The sequence below is a fragment of the Lagenorhynchus albirostris genome, chromosome 4 (genome assembly GCF_949774975.1).
Source record: "Lagenorhynchus albirostris chromosome 4, mLagAlb1.1, whole genome shotgun sequence".
In the NCBI taxonomy this organism is placed as follows: Eukaryota; Metazoa; Chordata; class Mammalia; order Artiodactyla; family Delphinidae; genus Lagenorhynchus; species Lagenorhynchus albirostris.
In genome coordinates this window covers 134251522-134262983 of record NC_083098.1, presented here as the reverse complement: position 1 = coordinate 134262983, position 11462 = coordinate 134251522, and the positions used below count along the sequence as shown (strand labels likewise).

Below are 11462 nucleotides of genomic sequence, written 5' to 3'. Positions count from 1 at the left end.
GACGTAAGGAGGCGGGGCGTTCCGCAGAAGCTGCGCCTGGGCGCGCATGCGTGGCAGGCTCCTTATCCGCTCGCCTCCGGGCCGAGGACCGGAAGTGCTTCGGCGGCCTAGAACTTGGTTGGGGGCGTTGGCAGTTCGGCTCTTGGAAGACCCGCGCAAGACGGATAAAAAAGGTAGCCTAAGATATGAGATATTCACAACTAGTCAGTTACTCACTTCACGGTCTGAAAAGCTACTTCTTCCAATTCTGTAAAGGGTTTAAAACAATTTTTGAATTCCAAATGCTTAAACTTGACGGAGCAGCATAGGGGATAAAAGTCAGTACCTGACTTAACCACCGGTTTACACCTCTGTACTTACTCCAGTTTTTCATATCTGTAATGAATGGATACGGTGATTTAAGAAAATTGACTCCATTATTTATTTTGGTAAATTTCTATTAATTATAATGCCATCTGTAGAATAACACATTTGAGAGTTCTCACACACGTGCGATAATGTATTGATCAAAAAAGACCTCCGACGGGCTTCCCTGGTGGCGCAGTGGTTGGGAGTCTGCCTGCCGATGTAGGGGACGCGGGTTCGGGCCCCGGTCCGGGAAGATCCCTCATGCCGCGGAGCGGCTGGGCCCGTGAGCCATGGCCAGTGAGCCTGCGCGTCCGGAACCTGTGCTCCGCAATGGGAGAGGCCACAGCAGTGAGAGGCCCGCATACCACACACACACACAAAAGACCTCCGAGGGCTTCCCTGGTGGCGCAGTGGTTGAGAGTCCGCCTGCTGATGTAGGGGACACGGGTTCGTGTCCCGGTCCGGGAAAATCCCACATGCCGCAGAGCAGCTGGGCCCGTGAGCCATGGCCGCTGAGCCTGCGCGTCCGGAGCCTGTGCTCCGCAACGGGGGAGGCCACAACAGTGAGAGGCCCGCGTACAGCAAAAAAAAAAAAAAAGACCTGAAATTTTTAGAAGTTTATAAAAATCTTATATGTTCTTGTATAATGTTATGTCATAATTCTTGTTATTACTTTAAAATGTATATCTCAGAAATAACTAAAAAAAAAAAAGACCTCTGAGGTTGGTATGATACACTTTATGCAGATGAGAAGATGGTGATATTCAGCAAGGATATGTAACAAACTGAGAACTACTCCACAAACTTAGGTCAGTTTCTAAATGGAAAGCTCTTTTCTTCTACATTAATGGATATATCAGGTTTATGTAAGTTTGTCTACCTGCAAGCTGTATAAAAGCTGTTCAGAGGAAAGTCAACTTTTCCCTTCGTTCCTGGAAATCCTTCCTTTAGGGTTATATATTACAACGCTTGAGCGGTTGGTTCCAGAGTCCAGTCTTCCAATTAGACTTGCTTTTGCTGTTAAACTTTCAGAAGTTCCTGTAATTTGCTGTCATTGTGGGTTTTTTTTTTTGGTGGGGGGTGGAGGTTGTGGTGTTTATCCTTTATTCTGTTAGTATCAGGAATTATATCGACTTAAAAAGAAAAGAATGTTTTAGAGCGGTTATAGGTTCACAGGAAAACTTAGTGGAAGGTACTGAGAGTTCCCATATACTCCCTCCTCTCAAACATGCATAGCTTCCCCCATTATCAACATTACTCACCAGAAAGGTACATTTTTAATAAGGATGAACCTACTTGACTCATCATAATCATGCAAAGTCCATAGTTCACCTAAGGATTCACTCGTGATGTTGTATATTCTATGGGTTTGGACAAATGTATAATGACATATATCCATCATTATAGTATTTTCACTGCCCTAAAAATCCTCTGTGCTCCTCCTATCCACCACCCTCACCCCACCCCAGCAACCACTGATCTTTTTACTTTCTTCGTTTTGAATTTTCCAGAATGTTGAATAGTTGGAATCATATAGAATGTAGCCTTTAAAGATTAGCTTCTTTCACTTAGTAATATGCATTTAAGTTTCCTCCATGCCTTTTCATGGCTTGATAGCTCACTTCTTTTAGCACTGAATAATGTTCCATGGTCTGGATATATTACAGTTTATTTATCCATTTACCTATTGAAGGACATCTGAGTTGCTTCCAAGTTTTGGCAATTTTGAGTAAAACTGCTATAAATGTCCACTTGCAGGATTTTCTGTGGACATATTTTCAGCTCCTTTCAGTAAATACCAAGGAAAGCAATTGCTGGATCTTATGGTAAGGGTATATTTTAGTTTTGTAAGAAACTTCTAAACTGTCTTCCAAAGTGGCTGTACCACTTTTCATTCCTACTAGCAATGAATTAGTATTCCTGTTCCACATCCTCACCAGCATTTGATGTTATCATTGTTCTGGATTTTAGCCTAGAAATTCTAATAGCTGTGTAGTTGCATCTTGTTTTAATTTGCATTTCCCTGATGATACATGATGTAGGACATCTTTTCATATGTTTATTTGCCATCTGTATGTCTGTTCCTTTGGTGAGATATGGATTGAACTCTTTGCCTTGGTTTTTTAATCGTGTTGTTTGTTTTCTTATGGTTGAGTTTTAAGAGTTCTTTGTATTTTAGATAACAGTCTTTTATCATTGTTTTTTTTGCAACCTTCTCCCAGTCTGTGGCTTGTCTCTCATTATCTTGAGATGTCTTTCGGAAGAGCAAAAGTTTTTCATTTTAAAGAAGTCCAGCTTATCAATTATTTGTTTCATGGATTGTGTCTTGGTGTTGTATCTAAAAAGCCATTGTCATACCCAAGGTAATCTTAGTTTTCTCCTGTGTTACCTTCTAGGAGTTTTATAGTTTTATTTTTAGGTTTGTGATCCATTTTGAGTTAATTTTTGTGAAGGCTGTAAAGGCTGTGTATAGAGTCATTTTTTTGCATGTGGATAACCAGTTTTTTTTTATCACCATTTGTTGAAAAAACTATCTTTGCTTCATTCTATTGCCTTTGCTCCTTTGTCAATGATTAATTGACTGTATTTCTGTGTGTCTATTTCTGGGCTCTCTATTCTTTCCCATTGATCTATTTGTCTGTTCTTTCACCAATACCACACTGTCTTGATTACAGTAGATTTATATGACCCAATACCCTTAGTAGTATCGGTCCTCCAACTTTGTTCTCCTTCAATATTGCACTGGCTATTCTGGGTCTTTTGCTTCTCAGTATACACTTTAGAATCAGCTTGTTGATAGCCATAAAATAACTTGCTGGGATTTCAGTTGGGATTGCATTGAATCTGTAGATCAAAGTTAGGAAAAACTGACATCTTGACAATATTGAGCCTTCCTATCCATGATCATAGAATCTCTCTCCATTTATCTAGTTCTTCTTTGATTTCTTTCATCATAGATTTGTTGTATTCCTCATATAGATCTTGTACATATTTTGTTAGATTTACACCTAAGTATTTCATTTTGGGGATGCTACTGTAAATTGCATTGTATTTTAAATTTCAAATTGCACTTGTTCAGTGCTGGTATATAGGAAAGCAATTGACTTTTGTATATAAACCATATATCCTGCAACCTTGCTATAATCACTTATTAGTTCCAGGAAGGTTTTTTGTTGTTGTTGTTTGGTTTCCTACATAGGTGATAGAATAATCTGTGACCAAAGACAGTTATGTCTTCCTTCCAAACCTGTACATGTGTTCTTTCCTTTTCTTGTTTTATTGCAGTAGCTAGCACTTCCAGTATGATGTTGAAAAGGCATTATGGGAGGGGGCATACTTGCCTTGTTTCTGATATTATTGGAAATGCTTCTAGTTTCTCACCATTAAGTATGATGTTAGCTGCAGGTTTTTTTCTTAAAATTTTTTTCTTTTTTTGGCCATGCCACGCGGCATGTGGGATCTTAGTTCCCTAACCAGGGATCGAACCGACACCCCTTGCATTGGGAGTGCGGAGTCTTAACCACTGGACCACCAGGGAAGTCCCTGTAGGTTTTTTATAGATATTCTTTATCAAGTTAAGGAAGATCTCCTCTACTGCTAGTTTATTGAGAGTTTTTATCATCAGTGGGTGTTGGATTTTGTCAAATACTTTCTCTGCATCTATTGATATGATCATGTGATTTTCTCTTTATCCTGTTGATGTGATGAATTACATTAATTAAATTTTGAGTGTTGAATCTCACTTGGTCATGGTGTATAATTCTTTTTAATTCAATTCGCTAATATTTTGTTGAGGATTTTTGCATCTGTGTTAATGAGAGATATTGGTCTGTAGTTTCTTTCCTTGTAATGTTGTCAACTGGGTTTGGTGTTATGGTAATGCTGACCTAAGAGAATGAGTTAGGAAGTATTCCCTCTGCTTCTGTCTTCTGAAGGAGATTGTAGAGAATTGGTATAATTTCTTCCTTAAAAGTTTGATAGAATTTAGCAGTGAATGCATCTGGGCCTGGTGCTTTCTGTTTTGGAAGGTTATCCATTATTGATTCAATTTCTTTAATAGATATAGGCCTAAACATTGTCTGTTTCTTTTTGTGTGAGTTTTGGCAGATTACATGTTACAGAAATTGGTCCATTTCTTCTAGGTTATGAAATTTGTGGGCGTAGAGTTGTTCAAAGTATTCCTTTATTATCCTTTTCATGTCCATGGGATCTGTAGTGATGTCCTCTCTATCATTTCTGATATATTTGTAACTTCTCTCTTTTTTTCTTAGTTAGCCTGGCTAGAGTCATATGAATTTTTTGATCTTTTCAAAGAACTAGCTTTTGGTTTTGTTGATTTTTCTCTATTGATTTACTGTTTTCAATTTCATTGATTTCTCTAATTCTTTTTTTTAAATATCTTTATTGGAGTATAATTGCTTTGCAGTGCTGTGTTAGTTTCTGCTCTATAACAAAGTGAATCAGCTATATACATATGTATATCCCCATATCCCCTCCCTCTTACGTCTCCCTCCCACCCTCCTTATTCCACCCCTCTAGGTGGTTGCAAAGCACCGAGCTGATCTCCCTGTGCCATGCAGCTGCTTCCCACTAGCCATCTATTTTACATTTGGTAGTGTATATATGTCAGTGCTACTCTCTTACTTTGTCCCATCTTACCCTTCCCCCTCCTGTGTCCTCAAGTCCATTCTCTACGTCTGTGTCTTTATTCCTGTCCTGCCCCTAGGTTCATCAGAACCATTTTTTTTCTAGATTCCATATATATGTATTAGCATACGGTATTTGTTTTTCTCTTTCTTACTTGCTTCACTCTGTATGACAGACTCTAGGTCTATTCACCTCACTACAAATAACTCAATTTCGTTTCTTTTTATGGCTGGGTAATATTCCATTGTATATATGCGCCACATCTTCTTTATCCATTCATCTGTCTATGGACACTTAGGTTGCTTCCATGTCCTGGCTATTGTAAATAGTGCTGCAATGAATATTGGATTTCGCTGATTCTTATTGTTTCTTTTTTTTTGCTTACTTTTGATTTAACTTGCTTTTTTTTTTTCTAGTTTCCTGAGGGGGAGGTTTAGATGATTTTATTTACTTAATTATTTTATTTTTTTCTTTTCCATTATGGTTTATTACAGGATATTGAATATAGTTCCCAGTGCTGTACAATAGACCTGTTGTTTATCCATTCTGTATATAATGGTTTGCATCTGCTAGTCCCAAACCCCCAATCCATCCCTCCCCTACTCACCCTCCTCCTGGGCAACCCCAAGTCTGTCCTCTATGTCTGTGAGTCTGTTTCTGTTTCATAGATAAGTTCATTTGTGTCATATTTTAGATTCCATATATGTGATATCATATGCTATTATCTTTCTTTTTCTGACTTATTTCACTTGGTATGATAATCTCTAGGTCCATCCATGTAGCTGCAAATGGCATTATTTCATTCTTTTTTATGGCTGAGTAATTTTCCATTGTATATATACCACATCTTCTCTATCCATTCATCTGTTGATGGACATTTAGGTTGTTCACATCTCTTGGCTTTTGTAAGTAGTGCTGCTATGAACATTGGGGTGCATGTATTTTTTTGAATTAGAGCTTTGTCTGGATATATGCCACAGAATGGGATTTCTGGATCACATAGCAACTCTATTTTTAGTTTTTTGGGGAGCCTCCATGGTGGCTGCACCAATTTACATTCGCACCAACAGTGTAGGAGGGTTCCCTTTTCTCCACACTCTCTGCAGCATTTATTATTTGTAGACTTTTTACTGATGGACATTCTGACCAGTATTAGATGATAACTCATTGTTGTTTTGATTTGCATTTCTCTAATAATTAGCGATGTTGAACATTTTTTCATGTACCTATTGGCCATCTGTATGTCTTCTTTGAAGAAATGTCTATTTAGGTCTTCTGCCCATTTTTTAAATGGATTTTGTTGTTGTTATTGAGTTGAATGAACTGTTTGTATATTTTGGAGATTAACCCCTTGTTGTTTGCATCACTTGCAAATATTTTCTCCCAGTCTATAGGTTGTCTTTTCATTTTGTTTACTGTTTGTTTTGCTGTGCAAAAGCTTATGTTTTATTAGGTCCCGTTTGTTTATTTTTGCTTTTATTTCTATTGCCTTGGTAGACTGATCTAAGAAAACATTGGTATGATTTATGTCAGAGAGTGTTTTGCTGTGTTCTCTTGTAGGAATTTTATGGTGTTACGACTTATATTTAAGTCTTCAAACCATTTTGAGTTTATTTTTATATATGGTGTGAGGGAGTGTTCTAATTTCATTGATTTACATGAGGCTGTCCAGCTTTCCCAACACCAGTTGCTGAAGAGACTGTCTTTTCTCCATTGTATATTCTTGCCTCCTTTGTTAATTGGCAAGATTAATTGACCATAGGTGTGTGGGTTTATTTCTGGGCTCTCTATTCTGTTTCATTGATCCATATGTCTTTTTTTCTGACAATACCATGCTGTTTTGATTACTGTAGCTAATTGTAGTATTGTCTGAAGTCTGGGAAAGGTATGCCTCTTGCTTTGTTCTTTTTCCTTAGGATTTTTTTGTCAATTCTGGTTCTTTTATGGTTCCATATAAATTTTAGGATTATTTGTTCTAGTTCTGTGAAAAATGTCATGGGTAATTTGATAGGGATGACATTAAATCTGTATATTGCTTTGGGTAGTATGGCCATTTTAACAATATTAATTCTTCCAAGAGCATGGGATGGCTTTCCATTTGCTTAAATCATCTTCAGTTTCCTTCATCAATGTTTTATAGTTCTCAGCATATAGTTCTTTCACCTCCTTGATCAGGCTTATTCCAAATTATTTTATTTTATTTTATTATTATTTTTTTTGTGGTACGCGGGCCTCTCACTGTTGTGGCCTCTCCCGTTGTGGAGCACAGGCTCCGGACGCGCAGGCTCAGCGGCCATGGCTCATGGGCCCAGCCGTTCTGCGGCATGTGGGATCTTCCTGGACCGGGGCCTGAACCCGTGTCCCCTGCATCGGCAGGCGGACTCTCAACCACTGCGCCACCAGGGAAGCCCAGTATTTTATTTTTTGATACCATTTAAAAAGGGATTTTTTTTTTTTACTTCCTCTTTCTGATATTTCATTGTTAGTGTAAAGAAATGCAACCAATTTTTGTATGTTAATCTTGTGTCCTGCTACCTTGCTGAATTCGTTTATCAGTTCTAGTAGTTCTTGTGTGGAGTCTTTAGGGTTTTCTATATATTAGTATCATATCATTTGCACATAATGATAATGTTACCTCTTCTCTTCCAATTTGGATACCTTTTATTTCTTTTTCTTGTCTGATTGTTGTGGCTAGGACTTCCAATACTATGTTGAATAGAAGTGGGAAGGCCTTCAGCTTTTCACCATTGAGTGTTAGGTTGGCTGTGGGCTTTTCATAAGTAGTTTTTACTATGTTGAGATATGTTCCCACTATACCCACTTTGGTAAGAGTTTTTATCGTGAATGGATGTTAAATTTTGTTAAATGCTTTTTCTGCCTCTGTTGAGATGACCATGTGGTTTTTGTCTTTTCTTTTGTTCATGTGGTGTATCATACTGATTGATTTGCATATGTTGAACCATCCTTGTGACCCTAGGATGAATCTAACTTGGTCATGATGTGTGATCTTTTTTATGTGTTGTTGGATTCAGTTTGCTAATATTTTGTTGAGGATTTTTGCATGTATATTCATCAAAGATATTGGCCTGTTATCTTCCTTTTTGGTAATGTTTTTGTCTGGTTTTGGTATTAGGGTAATGGTGGCTTCATAGAATGACTTAGTTAGTGTTCCCTCATATTCAGTCTTTCGGAAGAGTTTGAGAAGGATTGGTATAAGTTCTTCTTCATATGTTTGGTAGAATTCCCCAGTGAAGCCATCTGGTCCTGGACTTTTGTTTGCAGGGATATATATATATATATTTAAATTACAATTAAGTTCAGGTTTATCCTTACTAATTTCTTCCTGCTGTATATGTTCATTTTTAAGAGAGTGTTTGAAGTCTCCAACTATGATAGTGGTTTCATCTATTTCTCCTTGCTGTTCTATCAGTTTTTGTCTCACCCAGTTTATGCTCTGTTGTTAGGTGTATACACATTAAAAATTGTTATGTCTTTTTGGAGTATTGACCCTTTTATCATTATGTAATACCTTTCTTTATGCCTGTTAACTTCCCTTACTTTGAAGTCTGCTTTGTTGCAAATTAATATAACTTCTCCTGCTTTCTTTTGACTAGTGTTAGCATGATATATTTTTCTCCATCCACTTACTTTCAATCTATGTGAGTCTTTATATTTAAAGTGGGTTTCTTGTAGGTAAGTTTAGATAGTTGGGTTTTCACTCTGACAATCACTTGTCTTTGAATTGGTGCATTTAACTATTGAGCCGCAAAGTAATTATTGATATATTTGGATTAATATTTACCATATTTGTTGCTGTTTTCTATTTGTTGCCTTTGTTCTTTGTTCCTATTTTTGTCTTCTACTCTTTTTCTGCCTTTTAGTTTTAATTGATCATTTTATTTGATTTCATTTTCTCTCTTTTCTTAGCATATCAGTTATACTTTTTTTTTTTAACATTTTTTAGTGTTTTCCCCAGAGTTTGCAGTGTACGTTGACAACTAATCTTAGTCCATTTTCAAATAACACTACACCATTTTGCTGTAGATTTAATATTTGTGTCCCTCCAAATTCATATGTTGAAACCTTATGGTATTTGGAGATGGCACTTTTGTGTGATGATAATGCCATGAAGGTGGAGACCTCATGAATGGGACTAGTTCTCTTACAAAAGAGAGCCCAGAGAGCTCCCTTGCCTCTTTTACCATGTGGAAGTGAGAAGACAGCCGGCTCTGAACCAGGAAGCAGTTTCTCGTCAGCCACCAAATCTTCTAAAGAACTTCTTTTAACATTTTTGCAAGGCATTTTTGTTTTCAAACTTTTTATTTTGAAATAATTTCAAACTTAGAGAAAATTTACAAAAATAATAGAGAAATTTCTCTATCAGTGACTTCACTGTGTAGCCCCAGGTGTGCTGTGTACTCTGTAGGACCTGTGAGTAATAAACCTTGTTGTTTTTTTTCAAAGTTTCCTGATGTTTATTGCTGAAGGCATCTTGCAATCATAATAAGAACCACAAGGGCTGATCCAGTCACAGCAGTGGTTCTGAAAGGGGAAATGTCTGTGTGTGGGACTCACTGTGGGCCTGGGTGAATGCCTCGAGGCATTTCTAGCCCATAGCATCACTATTGATATGCTGATACTGGTGCAAAACACACATATGTTTTATATCACAGGTTACTAACAAACAACAAAGAAGCATCCAAAAACAGCCGTTTCTGCTTCTCAGGTGCAACCATCTTCAATTCATTTAACACCTTATTTTTGTATATTTTACCTTATTATTAAATAACATGCTTATGTTATTTGTTGATTTTTTAGTTTTAAATCTATTTTCTATTGTAGATGAGGAATTATGTATTTAGTTGTTTTTACTTTCATCCTTCTCTGTCCTCCCTTCATCTAATCTCATCCTCCAAATGTAGTTACCTCATAATTTTTATCACAATATTCAGTTTATATTATAATTAAGTAAATATCATTAACTTCCAGCTGAGACATAAAATCCTTTTTCCTTTATTTATGTAACTTTTGGTTTTCCCTACCGTTAAAAAGAATGAGAAACAATGCTAGTACCCTGAACAATGCAAAGAGTAGTGATGTATAGCTCTGAGGAAGCTATTTTAAGAACATCTCTGCTTTAAACTTATTCAGTGATGTATGTCAATTATTTCTCAGTAAAACTGGGGGAAAATGTCTAATTTCTTAGGACAATTAGTTTCCCTCTGAAGTAGCCCAAGTCAAGAGATAAGAGTACTTTATTACGACAGTCTATTGGCTATATATAGTATTTACAAATAAATGTGAGGATTGTAGGGAAGCTTCATTTTCTACCTTCTGTAGCCTATAATTTTTAAAATATTTATGTTGAACAAAATTCCCTCTCTCACTCTCTCTGTCTCTTTCTTTAACCAAGGGCTGGGTTCTCAGGGTAAATGCTCCTAGTTGAAATACATGTCCTCAAGTGGCTTACCTATGTGTCTCTGTCCATGGGTGACTTTGAAGTGTGCATGCTTTTTCAAGCAGGATCATGCTGTATTTTATGAGACTAACTTTTTTCTTTGTGGTCTGTGGCTTAGTAACTGCTCTTATTCTATAGCAAATGACGAATGAGGACAGGCAAAAATGAGTTTTCATGGCTGCTTGTCTCAGGATGTGAACAGACTGTCTCCAGCAGCTGAAAACATTTGTGTCCACACAACAGGCCACCAGGCCTGGGTGCCGAATCTCCCTTACATGGCATCATTTGCCTCTAATCAGGATACATTTTACTCTTGTGGAGTGTTCGGTATAGAAAATTGGTATGGGTAAACTGACTTTCTCCACTGCTTATAATAAAATATTCCAGTTGACTTTATGAGGTGAAAACAGTTTTCATTTGGTGAGCTAATCAGTTAACAGCTACACCTAGTGTCTTTTTTGCAAAGGATATAGATGCCTCAAACAGATTCATTGGAAAAAAATGCTGTCGTTGATTAGTTATATATGCCTAGATATATGTAGAATGTAGCATATGTGCTAACTCTTATATAGCACCCTTATACAGCTCTTGTTATATTCTAAGTGCCTTACGTACATTAACTAATCTGATCCTCTCAATAACCATATGCAATAGTTATTATTTTATAGATGAGGAAACTAAGGCATAGAGATGTCAAGCAACTTCACCAGGGTCACATAGCTAGTAAGTGGCCAATGCATGATTTGAATCCAGGGAGTCTAGTTTCAGAGTTTGGGTTCTGAGCCACAATGTTTCTTTGTATTTATTATCCCATTTTGTATTTATTATCCCATTTTGATCAAGACAGACTACCTGGGTCGGCCTGGTTCAGTAAAGGCCTCACATTTTTTCCTGGCCTAGAATGCAAGAAGCAGTCTTCTCCACTGTGATGCTTACTAAACATGAGCTTCATAGGTCTCTATCACCCTTCTTTCCCTCCAGGTTGATAAGAATTTAGGTTCCTTACCTC

General features: G+C 37.2%; 1 long non-coding RNA gene across 1 annotated transcript in view; it reads left to right on the top strand.

Moving 5' to 3' along the window:
• The first annotated feature begins 79 nt into the window (after positions 1 to 79).
• The window catches only part of LOC132520026 (uncharacterized), an 86372-nt gene continuing 74989 nt past the window's right edge, over positions 80 to 11462 (top strand). The window contains exon 1 of the long non-coding RNA XR_009540412.1: positions 80 to 173. This is a non-coding gene — a long non-coding RNA (uncharacterized LOC132520026). The remainder of the gene's footprint in view (positions 174 to 11462) is intronic.